We start from the raw sequence: 14,855 nt of genomic DNA, 5'->3' as shown, positions 1-14,855 counted from the left end.
CTTCCCTGGTGGCTCAGATGATAAAGAATCTGCCTACAATGCAGGAGACATGGGTTTGATCCCTGGGTCAGGAAGATCCCCTGGAGGTTCATCCTAAAGGAGATCAGTCCTGGGTGTTCTTTGGAAGGACTGATGCTGAAGCTGAAACTCCAATACTTTGGCTACCTCATGCGAAGAGTTGACTCATTGGAAAAGACCTTGATGCTGGGAGGGATTGGGGGCAGGAGGAGAAGGGGGACAACAGAGGATGAGATGGCTGGATGGCATCACTGACTCGATGGACGTAAGTTTGAGTAAACTCCGGGAGTTGGTGATGGACAGGGAGGCCTGGTGTGCTGCGATTCATGGGGTCGCAAAGAGTCGGACACGACTGAGTGATTGAACTGACTGACCCCCTCCAGTATTCCTCCCTGGAGAATTCCATGAACAAAGGACCCTGGCGGGCTATAGTCTACGGGGTCACAAAGAGTTGCATACAACTTAGCGACTGAACAGCAACAACAGCCTGGATATAATATGCTAATGAAGAATATGAGTTCTGGTTTGATGCAACAGTTTTGGATTCTCTTCTATACCGTGTGGGCTTGAACAAATCACTTAATATCTCTGAGCTCTAGTTACCTTAGAAGTTAGTTCAGGATAATGTTGCCTATCTCATGGGGGTTATTTGAGAGTATTAAATAAGAGTATTCTGTAAAGATTGAAGTATTCTGTAAAGATTACAAATGGTCAAGAAATGGTAGATGTTGATATTATTGTTACTAGGACATTTTATTTATTCAATACAAGTTATTAATCAATTATTAATTCGGAAATTATACTCACTGGACTCATTTTAAATTTTGACTCCAAAGCTCAAATGGCTCAAAACTCTGAGAATTCTATCTCATTTCCATGGTTATTTCATTCTCCCTCTCTCCAATTTTGCTATCAAATAACATTCTCCCTTCTGAAATCTCAAATATCTCCCCCTGCTACACACACACTCACACTCGCACTCAACTGATATGCACACTCAGACCTTAGTTCATAAGACAATATGTACATGCTTAGTCGCTCAGTCTAACAAAAACAATAAATGCAATTAAAGTTACCCTTCTTATTGTTTCCAAATCCACTCACCTGCCTATACACCTATTCATAAACTTTGTGCATGCTTAGTCATTAGGACATGTCTGACTCTTTGTGACCCCATGGACTGTAGCCAACCAGGCTCCACTGTCCATGTAATTTCCCAGGCAAGAATGCTGGAGGGGGTTGCCATTTCCTCTTCCAGGGGATCTTCCTGACCCAGGGATTAAACTCGCATCTCCTGTATCTCCTGCGTTGGCAGCCAATTCTTTACCACTTAGACATCTGAGAAGCCATTCATGAACTTTACCTTCCTCCCACTTTTAGTGGAAGAAGTGTTCCTGCTCCTTGGGTGACCCTCTCTGAGTTTGGAGCCCATCCTCTCTGGTCTTCTGAGGACCTCATTCTTGTCTCCTGCATTGGCTACACTTCCTCTAAGAGGATTTCCAGTGCTGGAGTGTCCGAGGCCTCTTTTCTTCTCTACATTATCCACCTGAATGTGTTCACCCAGTCTCATGGCTTTATATATCATCTATGCTCTAGTGACTAACCCCCAGTGTTTCTCATCTCACTAAACATTACCAACACCCACCTCGTTTCTCAGGCTCCAAACCTAAGAGCCCACATCAGATCTGTCTACAAGTCCTGTATAGTTTACCAGCTACCTCCAAATATATCTTAAGTCTAAGAACTTCTTATACCTTCCATTGCTATCACTGGGGTCAAACCACTGTCATTTATCTCTAAATCAGAGCTTTTCAGTCTCAGCACTACTAACATTTTGATCAAATATTTCTTTGTCTTGGGGGCTGTCCTGTGCATTGGAGGCTGTTTAGCAGCATCCTTGGCCTCTACCTACTACACTGCGGTAGCACTCCAGCCCCGTAGCTGTGAAAACCAAAAATCTCTCCAGCACTGCCAAATGCTCTTTGAGGGCTTGGGGATACAAAATCACTCCCAACTGAGACCATTGTTCTATTACTGACAGCACTCTCTTCACTAGACTCCCAGCTCCACCATCGTCCTTCTAAAATCTACACCACACACAGCAGCCAGAGGAATATTATTAAGGTCACAAATCATATTATATCCAGCCCTGGTTCAGTACAGTTCAGTGGCTTCCTCTGTACTTAGAAATCAGCTCGAGCTCTGATGTCATCTTCTTTGGCTCTCACCATCAGTCACTGATCTAAAGTCACTCTGGACTTCTTACTGTCCCTCAAACTTGCCAAGTTAATTCCCATCTCAGGGTCTTTGCCTGTGATGTTTCCTGCTTGAAACTCTCTTCTTATAGATCATATATGGTTATATCTCATCATTCAAGCCATGTCTCAAATGTCTTCTCCTGTTTTCCCTGAACCCCCGATGAAAGAAGTCCCCTAACACTGCCTTTTAGGGCTTCCCTGGTGGCTCAGAGGTGAAGAATCTACCCGCAGTGCAGGAGATGCAAGTTGGATCCCTGGGTCAGGAAGATCCCCTGGAGAAGGAAATGGCAACCCACTCCAGTATTCTTGCCTGGGAAATCCCATGGACAGAGGAGCCTGGTGAGTTACAATCTAGTCAGTCAGTCAGTTCAGTCACTCAGTCGTTTTCGACTCTTTGCGACCCCATGGACTGCAGCACGCCAGGCTTCCCTGTCCATCACCAACTCCCAGAGCTTATTCAAACTCATGTCCATTGAGTCGGTGATGCCATCCAACCATATCATCCTCTGTCATCCCCTTCTCCTCCTGCCTTCAATCTTTCCCAGCATCAGGGTCTTTGCCAGTGAGTCAGTTCTTCACATCAGGTGGCCAAAGTATTGGAGTTTCAGCTTCAGCATCAGTCTTCCAATGAATATTCAGGACTGGTTTCCTTTAGGATGGACTGGTTTGATCTCCTTGCAGTCCAAAGGACTCTCAAGAGTTTTCTCCAATACTACAGTTCAAAAGCATCAATTCTTCAGTGCTCACCTTTTTTTATGGTCCAACTCTCACAACCCATACATGACTACTGGAAAAACCATAGCTTTGACTATACAGACCTTTGTCGGCAGAGATGGCTACAGTCCACGGGAGTTGTAAAAAGTTGGACACAACTAAACAACAACAAAAGCTGCTCCCCACTAAATTACTCCATTTTATTTTCCTTTTCAGTACCAGAATTATACTGTTCATTTATTTTCACCTATTTATTGACTGCTAGCTGAATGTCAGTTCCATGACAGGAGGAACTTTTTTTGGTCTTGCTCACTTCTATGTCCTTAATTTCTTGAAAAGTACCTGACTAAAATAAGCTTTTGGAAAATATTAACTATCAAATTGTTAACTAACTGACTGATTAAATACACGCATGATCCAGGTACTGGGCTTTGGGCTTTGACTAGAAAAATGAAAAATGAGTCACAGTTCCTGCCTTCAAGGAGCTTGGTCCAATGGGAGTGTCAGAGAAATAAAATAATTGCAATACAGAATAGTATAACAGGAAGAAGTTCAAGGATTGTAACAGAATTAATGTCAGAAGCATTTAACTCAGACCTGAGGCAGCCAGAGAATACTTCCCAGAGAGGGTGGCATGAAAGAATGAATTGAAAAGGATGAGTCAAAATGAGCTATGTGAGCAGGTATTGTGGACTAAATAGTGTCCTGCCAGGATTTTATTTGGTAATGCCATACCCCCTGGAGCTCTGCATGTGATTGTATTTAGAGTTAGGGCCTTTAAAGGGGTAATTAAGTCAAGGCCATTAGGTAGAGCCATTAATCCAATCTTAACTGATGTCCTGCTAAGAAAGAAAAGAAAACGTGGACACTCAGAAAGACACCAGGGACGCGTGAGAACAGAGGGAAGATTACGTGAGACCACAATGAGAAGACGGCCGTCTGCAAGTCAAGGAGAGGGACTTCAAAAGAAACAGCCCTGCCGACACCGTGATCTCTGACTTTCAGCCTCTGAAACTGTGATAAAATGTATTCCTGTTGTTCAGGTCACCCAGTCTATGGTACTTGATTATGACTACCTTAGCAAACTGATCCTGTGGGGCTCGGGAAGAAAAGCCCCAGGGGAAGAAAAGCATCTGGGTGTGGAATGGAAGCTAGGTGGCTGCAAGAGGCTGGAGACATAAGCCGGGTGAGTTCTTGGAGCCTAGCTGAGGCACTTGAGCTCCATGGGGGAGGGTCTTGTGAGCACTGAAAAGCCTAGGCAGCCAAATAAGATTTGCCTCTAAGAGAACTTAGATGGTGCCATAATAAAATTTACTAGAGCAATCCTGGAGACCCTAAGAGCAACAGCTGGGCATATGGCTCTGGAATCCAACAGACCAATGTGCCGATCCTGGCTCTGCCACTTAAAAGTCTTGTAAACTTGGGAAATTCCTTCTCTCCCTTTTCTTCTATTTCCTCACGTGTAATTTTAGGCATAATCATTTTTATCCGGTGGGGTGATATGAGGATTAAATAGCTTATACAAAACACTTGGCAGAGTACCAAGTGTAAACATGAATTGTTACTAGTTATTAAAATGTCTAAGGAAATCACAGTAAAATGGAAAAAAAGGGACAAACTTGAGCAGTCTTCAAGATAAGATACTCTGGAAAATTTGGCAGTTATTTTTATGTTTGGGATAAGGAAGATTAAATCAAAAAGAGCTTTAATTTGGGGAGATTTGGATTGCAGTGTCATTCACCTAAATGGGGAACATAAGAGAAGAAGAAGAGAGGGGAAGAGAATAAATTTAATTGGGGGATATATTGAGTCTGAGGGATCCCTGGTATATTTAAGAAGAGTTGTGGATAGTTGAACATAGGGACTTAGGATCAGGAAAGAGCCTTCATCTAAAGATGTAGATTAGATTGACAAGACTATCCATCCAGAGAAAGAACACAGAATGAGAGCAGATATACAGGGTAGTTAGAACTCCAGAGACCCATCCATAGACATAAGATGCAGTAGGATAGGAGGCTAGAAAGGAACCAGAAAGATATGAGAAAAAGAAAGAGGCCAAAGGAAAAAAGAAGTTTTAAAAAGAGAGTTGTCAACAGTACAAAAGCCAAAGAGAAATCAAATGAAGTAAGGACTGAGATACACTCTGGTCAGCGTCCTGCCTGGACACCAGACATGACTTGGGAAAGGATGGTTTTGTGGAAGGACAGGGGTACAAACTTCACTGTAATGGGGCAAGAGAACAAATGGGAGGCTAGGAAGTGAATACTGTGAGCTTTCTGGAGGAAAAGAGAGAAAACTACCTGCAAAAGGAAATTCCTTTTGCTTCCTCTTCCCTCACAATTCCCTATTTTCCATCACCCGAACTTCCCTTTCATCCAGAGATTCTTATTTAATATAATTTTATTTATTTATTTTATTTTGTCTATGCTGGGCAGGGTATAGGCTCAATAGTTGTGGCACACAAGCTTAGTTTCTCTGCAGCATGTGGGATCTTCCCAGATCAGGGATTGAACCCATGTCTCCTGCATTGGCAGGTGGATTATTTATCACTGAGTCACCAGGGAAGCCCTATCCAGAGGTTCTTAACCTTGGGTCCATAAGACCCCTTCAGGTGGGTTATGAATAGAATTTAAGGGGCCTATATATTTAAAAAGGAAAAAAAAATTATGACTTTAATTTTACTAGCCTGAAATTTAGCATTTTCATCAACTATGAATGTAGGCAAAAACTACAAAAGATTAGCAGTGCCTGTGACAGTCAAAAATATATTTTCATATCATATTACAATTGTCACAGATTTCTTAAAATATCATTTACACTCATAATTTTAAGAAATTATGGTAGTTATCAAACCTACTGCTAAATCTTAATAATAAATTGTTTAAGCCTATTTTGAAAACTGTATTTATATGTAATTAGTTTCCTTTGTAATCTTACGTGTTTTTTATGTTCTTTAAAAACATTTTTCCAAGAAGGGATCTGCAGTCTTCCTCAGGTGTCAAAGAATTTTTGGTACTAAAAAGTTAAGACTGCTCTTTGCCACATCTACTGTGAGAACGAGACTTTTCTCAGCAATCAGACTGTCGACCTTCCAGAAAAATGTCGATGTTACTCTGAAGGGACGGACAGTTATTGTGAAGGGCCCCAGAGGCACCCTGTGGAGGGACTTCAATCACATCAGTGTAGAACTGAGTCTCTTTGGAAAGAAAAAGAAGAGGCTCCAGGTTGACAAATGGTGGAGAAACAGAAAGGAATTGGCAACTGTCCACATGATCTGTAGTGATGTACAGAACATGATCAAGGGTGTTACACTGGGTTTCCATTACAAGATGAGGGCTGTGTATGCCCACTTCCCCATCAACTTTTTTATTCAAGAGAATGGTTCTCTTGTTGAGATCAAATTTTGGGGATGAAAAATACATCTGCAGGATTCGGATGACTCCAGGGGTTGCTTGTTCAGTATCTCAAGTCCAGGAAGATGAATTGATTCTTGAAGGAAATGTCATTGAACTTGTGTCAAATTCAGGTGCTTTGATTCAGCAAGCCACCACAGTTAAAAACAAGGATTTCAGAAAATTTTTGGATGGCATCTATGTTTCTTAAAAAGGAACAATTCAGCAAGCTGACTAATAAGATCTGGGTGGTCCGGCTGCAGAAACAGCAAGATGCCAGATTGTTCTAAGGACTCCATTGTGGTATTTTAAAGAGGCAATAAAAACATCTTCGATTTTTTTAAAAAAAGTCAAGCCTTCCTGCTAGTCCATCACAGAAGCCATCTACTGCTCCATTATCCTGTTTTTGGATTCTATATGCTGCTGCCCTTTTTTCAGAAAGCCACAATTGTCCTAAATGTTCATCCAGGGAAAATAGCCATTTGCCTCTATGCACTTTTCTATTGATTCAACTAACTATTGGTCCTTTAACTTTTCACCTGGTTATTGAAAACCACCGTCTTGGAAAAGGCAAAATTGATTCAAGGGTTTAATCACTTATTTGCTTACCACCAACAAACATTTTTGAGTACAAGGTACTATGTTACATACTTGGAGATGCAGTGCTGGTACACTCTTAGTTTGGGGAGTGGTCAAAAGACAAGAGAGATAGACCTTTTACATACACAGTTACAAGACAACATGGCGATTGCTTTATGTAGATCATGGAACATTTTATGGTATAAGATCCCAGAGGAAGGCTTCACACAAGAGATGACATTGACAATAAAGAGAATGCTGTTAAAAGACTGAGTTTGCAAAAACTATGGAAATAATGTTTGTGAAGCTGTTACTCCATTTTCCAGAAATCTTTGAAACATTAAACATAATGAAATAAGAGTGATTTCATTTCTATTTTAATATGTACATTTAATTATCATACTTGATTAGAGTTGAGAAAAAAAGGAGGAAAAGATTGAATATTTCAAACATCCTCCTTCCTTTTAAGGATATGTGTATATATATAGAAAGAGAGGAAAATATATTCATAACCATTACAAATGAAAGCAGCAGGAAAATATTAAGAAAGCATTTTGATATGAAGAATTGTCAGTTTTTCATAGATGAGTGCATGACACCTGCTGGCCATATTATATAATTTCCCTCTCCAAAGGAATGGAGAGTAATAAAGTTGATTAACACTGCTTCCCTGCTTAGGGTTCATATATTAGATTTCCTCTAATCATCCTTAATCAGCAAGTGGAAGATTTTTTTGGAATGGTGAATCTAGTCCTTTTTTTGTTTTGTTTTGTTTTTGTCTTGAGCTCAGGAATGTTTAAAAATTTTGTTTAATTCAATGTCTTTCACTATAAGTTAACTGAAATTTGGAGAAAAGTAATCCTACTCGGGGCTTCCCAGGTGGCTCAGAGGTAAAGAATCCTCCTTCCAAGCAAGAGATATAAGTTTGATCCCGGGGTCAGGAAGATCCCCTGGAGGAGGAAATGGCAACACACTCCAGTATTCTTGCCTGGGAAATCTCATGGACAGAGGAGCCTGGCGGGCTATAGTCCATGGGGTCACAAAGAGTCAGACATGACTTGGCGACCAAGCAGCAGCGATCTGCACTTGAGATCACACACAAGTGGGTTGGCCAGCTAACACTAGCACCGTGGTTTCTGTTCTCCTACATTCCCAGACTAGGCAAACTATTCCAAGGCAAGGTTCAGGTTGTTAACTTCTCTGTCTCTTGTTAGTTGACTCAACTCTTCATGAAGTTTACTATTTATGAAATTATTAAGACATTGTATGTGTCCAATGTCTTTTAATTTTTTAAAAAGTCTGGTTTATTGAGGTAAAATTTACATAAAATTCACCAATTTTAAGTTTGTTGTTTTGTGAGTTTTGATAAGTGTACATAGTACCATTAACACCATCACCATCAAGATCTAGAATATTTTTATCATCCCCCAAATTGTCCTCATGCTCTTTTATAGTCAACCTCTTTGCTACTCCCAGGCTCTGGCACCCAGCGATCTGTTTTCTATCTCTACAGTTTGCCTCTTCCAGAATACTCAGGCATGGAATTACTAGGTTACATGGTAACTGCACATTTATTTCATTAAAAAAAAAACCAAACCTGACTTTTGCTTTATAAAAGTGGTTTTACATGTATTTCTTTACTTTATCCTTATTTTAGCTTTATTCTAGTCAGGTCCCAAAGACAAGACTTTGTTGTATATTTGTTGTAGAAATCTTTTGTACAAAATATAACTTGAGTTCCATGTGTGACAAAAATGCAACAAGAAGCCTCTTTTTACACAGTGTCACGAAATAGCATTTTTAGAAGAGTGGAGAGTTGCATAAAGGAAAGAATACGGCCTTAGAATCATCTGAGGTCTGTCACTTTGACTTTCTGCATAACTTTTCTTTATTAGGCAAATTAACTAACCTCCCCGAACAACAGCTATTGAATCCTGAAAGGTGAGTGAGACAGGTATTTAAGTTGCAGGCTGTTACAAAGATGCATAAGTTCATGTTCATCATAGACATTGCTGTTACTGCCTTTAGATCAACAACTTTTGCTGCAAGCTACATTCTTGAAAACAGATGGTATCACACAATATATATTTTAGGTTTCATCAGGAATTAATGTGTTTCTTCAGGAGCTATAAAAATGTCACCCAGAGACAAATGAGCTTCCTTTGGCTCTAGTGTCTGTGGCATGTGAGTTTTAAAATACTGTTATTCTAATGTTTTGGAGCTTCTCTTGTGGCTCAGATGATAAAGAGTCCGCCTGCACTGTGGGAGACCTGAGGTTTGACCCCTGAGTTGGGAAAACCCCTGGAGAAAGGAATGGCTACCCACACTAGTATTCTTGCTTGGAGAATCCCATGAACAGAGGAACCTGGCAAGCTACAATCCATGGGGTCACAAAGAGTTGAACACGACTGACAGACTAACAGATACACATTCTTATGCTTTACAGATTAGCATTTTGTACTTAATTAAGATCATGTCTTTTATATGTCACTGAGAAATGTTAATGTCACATAAATTATGATGATAATAACAATGTGTTATAACTTACATAATATGATTTACCTAGGCAAGGGCCCATTTTAACTTCATAACTTTTTAAGGATTGGTTTTTTCTCTATAGCTCCACCTAGGAAGATATTCTTAATTAAACACATTGACAGTAGGTTTTTTTAACTGCTATTTTAAGACTGTTTTCACCCAGTTTACTGGCAGGTATTTAATCTGCTTAAAAAAAAAAAAAAAAAAAAGTTACTCAGTTAATTAGGTTGCACTGACATCTGCTGGTAAGACAGAAAATTTCATTAAAATCATGTTTCATTAATTTCAAAGGAACCAGATAGTTTACTTTAGTCTTTAAAACTTGTATTTGCATTTTGGGTTTAACAAGTTAATGGCTGTATATCTGATTCATACTGCAATTTGACTCAAGTGATTTTTCAAGCTGCTGCAAATTTTGAGGGAATCTTCCTAAAGGACGTAGCAACAGATGCTTAGTTATGAAGTAAAATATCTTTTAAGTCATAAATTCTCCCAGTCAGTGTTTGCCACTGAACAATTACATCATCAACTTCTTTTTCATCCCATCATCACGATGATTTCTTTTGATCTGAAAGCAGTACAACAGTAGTGATGTTTATTAAGTTAGTTTTCGCTTTGAGAAAGAATTCCTATGGTGTAGGGAAGGTTGTAAGCTACAGCAGAGCTAAACTTTAGGGGATTTGTTTTCTTGTCAGGAAGTATAACATGATTCCTTTAAAACATACCAATTCAACAATGATTCAGGGTTGCAGAATTTTACAAATGGAAAGAAAATTTCTAATCACTTAATTCACCCATGTCTTTCGTAGATGTGGAAACTGAGCCCCAGATAAATTTACGTAATTCATGACCTATATGAGTCATATTCATGACTATATGTGAAAAGTGTTTCTTAATTCTCTCATTCCAGGATTCTTTCCTATATAAATTGTCTTGACTAGTTGTTTATTGATTGTTGAAACCAAAAATGCTTGAACATACACAAATATGATTATTTGAAAATTTGTACTTAATTTTCTCTAACTAGACATGTATTATGAAAATACATACTGTATTATGTAATATTGTTTTGTAGTTCTTCACAAATATATATTTATTCATAACTTCTTCCTAGAAACTGAAGCTCCACTGTCTAATTCTTCAGATGTGAAAAAAGAAAAAGGCAAGTGGATCAAAAAAAAAAAAAAGAATCAAAAATAAACCTTAATCATGGAAACTTCTGGCTCTTTGATCAGATTTGGGGTCACACAACTATGCAGCAGATGTCTTCAATTCTGTTCAGTTCAGTCGCTCAGTCATGTCCAACTCTTTGCGACCCAATGGACTGCAGCATGCCAGGTCTCCCTGTCCATCACCAACTCCCAGACCTTACTCAAACTCATGTCCTTTGAGGCAGTGATGCCATCCAACCATCTCATCCTCTGTCATCCCCTTCTCCTCCCGCCTTCAATCTTTCCCAGCATCAGGGTCTTTTCAAATGAGTCAGTTCTTCGCATCAGGTGGCCAAAGTATTAGAGTTTCAGCTTCAGCATCAGTCTCTAACAATGAATATTCAGGACTGATTTCCTTTAGGATGGACCGGTTGGAACTCCTTGCAGTCCAAGGGACTCTCAAGAGTCTTCTCCAACACCACAGTTCAAAAGCATCAATTCTTTGGCACTCAGCTTTCTTTATAGTCCAACTCTCACATCCATACATGACTACTGGAAAAACATAGCTTTGACTATGGGGACCTTTGCTGTCAAAGTACTGTCTCTGCTTTTTAATATGCTGTCTAGGTTGGTCCTAACTTTTCTTCCAAGGAGCAAGCGTCTTTTAGTTTCATGGCTGCAGTCACCATGTGCAGTGATTTTGGAGTCCCCCAAAATAAAGTCTGTCACTGTTTCCATTGCTTCCCCATCTATTTTCCATGAAGTGATGGGCCCAGATGCCATAATCTTAGTTTACTGAATGTTGAATTTTAAGCCAAATTTTTCACTTTCCTCTTTCAATTTCAAGAGGCTCTTTAGTTCTTCTTCAGTTTCTGCCATAAGGGTGGTGTCATCTGCATATCTGAGGTTATTGATATTTCTCCCAGCAATCTTGATTCCAGCTGGTGCTTCATCCAGTCCAGTATTTCTCATGATGTACTCTGCAATATAAGTTAAATAAGCAGGGTGACAATATATGGCCTTGATGTACTCCTTTTCCTATTTGGAACCAGTCTGTTGTTCCATGTCCAGTTCTAATCATTGTTTCCTGACCTGCATACAGATTTCTCAGGAGGCAGATCAGGTGGTTCGGTATTCCCGTCTCTTTAAGAATTTTCCAGTTTGTTGCAATCCACACAGTCAAAGGCTTTGGCATGGTCAATAAAGCAGAACTAGATGTTTTTCTGGAACTCTCTAATATAAACATGTTTCCCCCCTTAAGTTTGATCTATAGGCACTGTTATATAAAATTTTAGCAATGCAACTTCCATTGTCATAAAAGTGTCATGTATAAAAATCACCAATCAAATATTCTATAATATGAGGCCATGCACATTTTTCCCTCAACTTCAACACTACTGACATTTGGGGGTGGCTAATTCTTGTGGGGGGAGGGCTGCAGCATCCTTCTTACATCCCAGTAGGCTGCTTCCATTTGTAACAACCAAATGTGTCTTCAGACACTGCTAATGACCCCCATGGGGGAAATGAGCCCAAGTGAAGAACCACTGCTGTAAATTAAAGCTGTTTCCTTCAGATTTATCTTTTTAAACTACTTAAAAGCATTCCGGTCAAAAATATGATCCTTTTTATTTCCGAGTAAAAGAAATGTTCACATGTGAAATAAGAAAGAGCCTCATGTCATCTCTAGTTTAAATACTTCATTTAAATACTTTATTCTGAACCAGAGCTAATGAAATGGGTTCCTTAAATTGTTTTTGATGCTTGCATATTTATTTTTGCTTTTTTATGCTCTAAGGTATAATTTTGACACTGCTAGTCCTACACAGTGTGGTCTTTGAAACCAAAAGCCATTGTTGAGATTCTAGGGCAGGTGTTTTCAGCCTCATTCAGCAGATGAGGAAATTTAGTGGATCCAGGACTCAGTGCACACTTCCAATGAATCAAATGTTCTTTGTGTTTCAGCCACAATAGGTATATTTTTTAAATATTGCAGAGTGAAATCAGAAAGAGAAAAACACATATCTTACATAAATGCATATATGTGGAATCTAGAAAAATGGTAGAGATGAACCTATTTACAAAGCAGAAACAGAGACACGGGCAAAGAGAACTAATGTTTGGACACCAAGAGGAAAGAAGGTGGGTGGGATGAATTGGAAGATTGGGATTGACGTATATACTCCACTGTGTATAAAGTGGACGGTTAATGAGAACCTACTGTGAAGAACAGGGAACTCTATTTGATACTCTGTGGAGACCTAAATGGGAAGGAAACCCCAAAAAAGCAAGGCTATATGTACATGTATAGCTGATTCACTTTGTTGTACAATAGAAATTAATACAACACTGTTAAGCAACTATACTCCAATAAAAATTAAAAAAAAAAGAAGGTACAGGCTTGAAATGTGCAGAGGTGGAGGTTTATTATTTTTTCTCCCAGAGAGAAAGAACGAAAGGATAATAAAAGTAAGAAACTAAAAAAAAAAAAAATTGGGTTTTGTATTGACAGAACCTTCATGAAAGGAGAAGAGGTGGAAGGGGAGAAAGTTGGGGGAACCCTAGCAAAAAAACAAAAACTGGCTTAAGAAATAGCATGGGGGAGAGGATGATCAAATCTCACCATCCAAGTCCTCCTGGGGACCAATGGGATTTGGCACCTTTCTCTTCCTCATCCATGACAGCATTGTCCTCTACTTCATCCCCCCTTCTTGCCACTCCTTCTACCTCCTACCCTGCCCACTGCCACCACATGTATGCATGTAGGTGTGTGTGTGTAGGCCTGTGTGCATGTGCACACAACACACACACACATACACATACTCACTTATCCACTCCAGACTTTGTGGTCAAAGCCCTTGGTATTTTTAAGAGGAACCAGTGTGTTTTTGTTGTTGTTGTTGCTTCTAAGTTTTTGATTCCTGGGACCAGCGAAGAGCCAGCAATTCATTGCCTATACTCCATCCTGGGAGCAAAGAATTTTTGGAAGCACTTCAGAAGATTCCCAAAGTTTATACTGTCCTGGAATCTTTCATCCGACAGTTGATTGCCTGTTTTTCAGCCTTCTCAACATGGAGTTCTTAACATAGCCCAAGTCTTTGCAAATTCTTCAACATTTGAGTATTTTGTGCATGGAAAATGAAATTAAGAATATTTTAAATAATATGCAATGTTGGGAAGTCTGATGAGAAACAGGTGCTCTTGAATGCAGAAATACTGTAGCTATGGGAATGCTTCTGGGGGCATATATATGTATTAAAAACCCTAAAATACAACTACTAAATGGATCCAGGCATTGGACGTTTTAGACTTGATTTTAAAGAAATCATTATAGGTATGCTCAAAGGTATTTGTTCAAGGCAAGGATGCTTGCCCAAATGTTGTTAGAATAATAAGATATTATCTAACAGAATAGCAATATCATTGATTATATAAACTATGGTTTATCCATCCAATGAAATATCAAACAAATCATGCTATTAAAACATATGTCTAGAAAAGTCAGAATAGACACAAAAATGTTTAGTGATTGTTAACGTGGTAGGCTTTTAATTTCTTCTTTATACCATTCTGAATATGCCAAAATTGCTAGAATGAGTATGTACTATCTTAATATGAAGAAGGGTGTTTGAAACAAAGAAAATGAGATGAAAACTGCCGTGGTTATGAACACTGTTATGTAGAAACAATTTCCCGAATATCTCACCTGGTGGATTCAGGGGCCTTTCTGGTAACATAGAATTAACTGCCCTTATTGTCAATGATGGGCTTCCCTGGTGGCTCAGTGGTAAAGAATCCACCTGCAATGCAGGAGATGCAGGTTCAATCCCTGGGTCAGGAAGATTCCCTGGAGGAGGAAGAGTCCATGAGGTCCTAAAAGTCAGACAAGACTAAGCATACACTCATTGTCCATACACATCCCAACAGCTTTCCTTTATTTTTAAATGGGCAAGTCTCTGTGCTTATATTTATACAAGCTATCTCCTTTATTCCTTAAAACAAACCCCTATGTAGATATTATTCTCACTTTTGCAGATGAGGAAACTGAAGCTCCAAGAGGTTAAGTAAGTATGAGATACAGGAAGGCTTTGAGCCCAAGTACTCTACTGGCATACTTAAGCTCTAAACTATGTTGCTTTTCTTATGTAGTTTAAAGCCTGAGCATTGTCTTTGCTCCAGATCATCTGGAGTAAGAATAAGAGGCA

The 14,855-nt window shown here is 39.3% G+C and overlaps 1 pseudogene; it reads left to right on the top strand.

The window, feature by feature from the left end:
• The first annotated feature begins 3,913 nt into the window (after nt 1–3,913).
• LOC122676752 lies at nt 3,914–6,984 on the top strand (annotated as a pseudogene).
• Nucleotides 6,985–14,855: the final 7,871 nt, after the last annotated feature.

This window comes from Cervus elaphus, chromosome 20, assembly GCF_910594005.1.
Source record: "Cervus elaphus chromosome 20, mCerEla1.1, whole genome shotgun sequence".
In the NCBI taxonomy this organism is placed as follows: Eukaryota; Metazoa; Chordata; class Mammalia; order Artiodactyla; family Cervidae; genus Cervus; species Cervus elaphus.
This window is presented reverse-complemented; position numbering and strand designations above follow the sequence as displayed.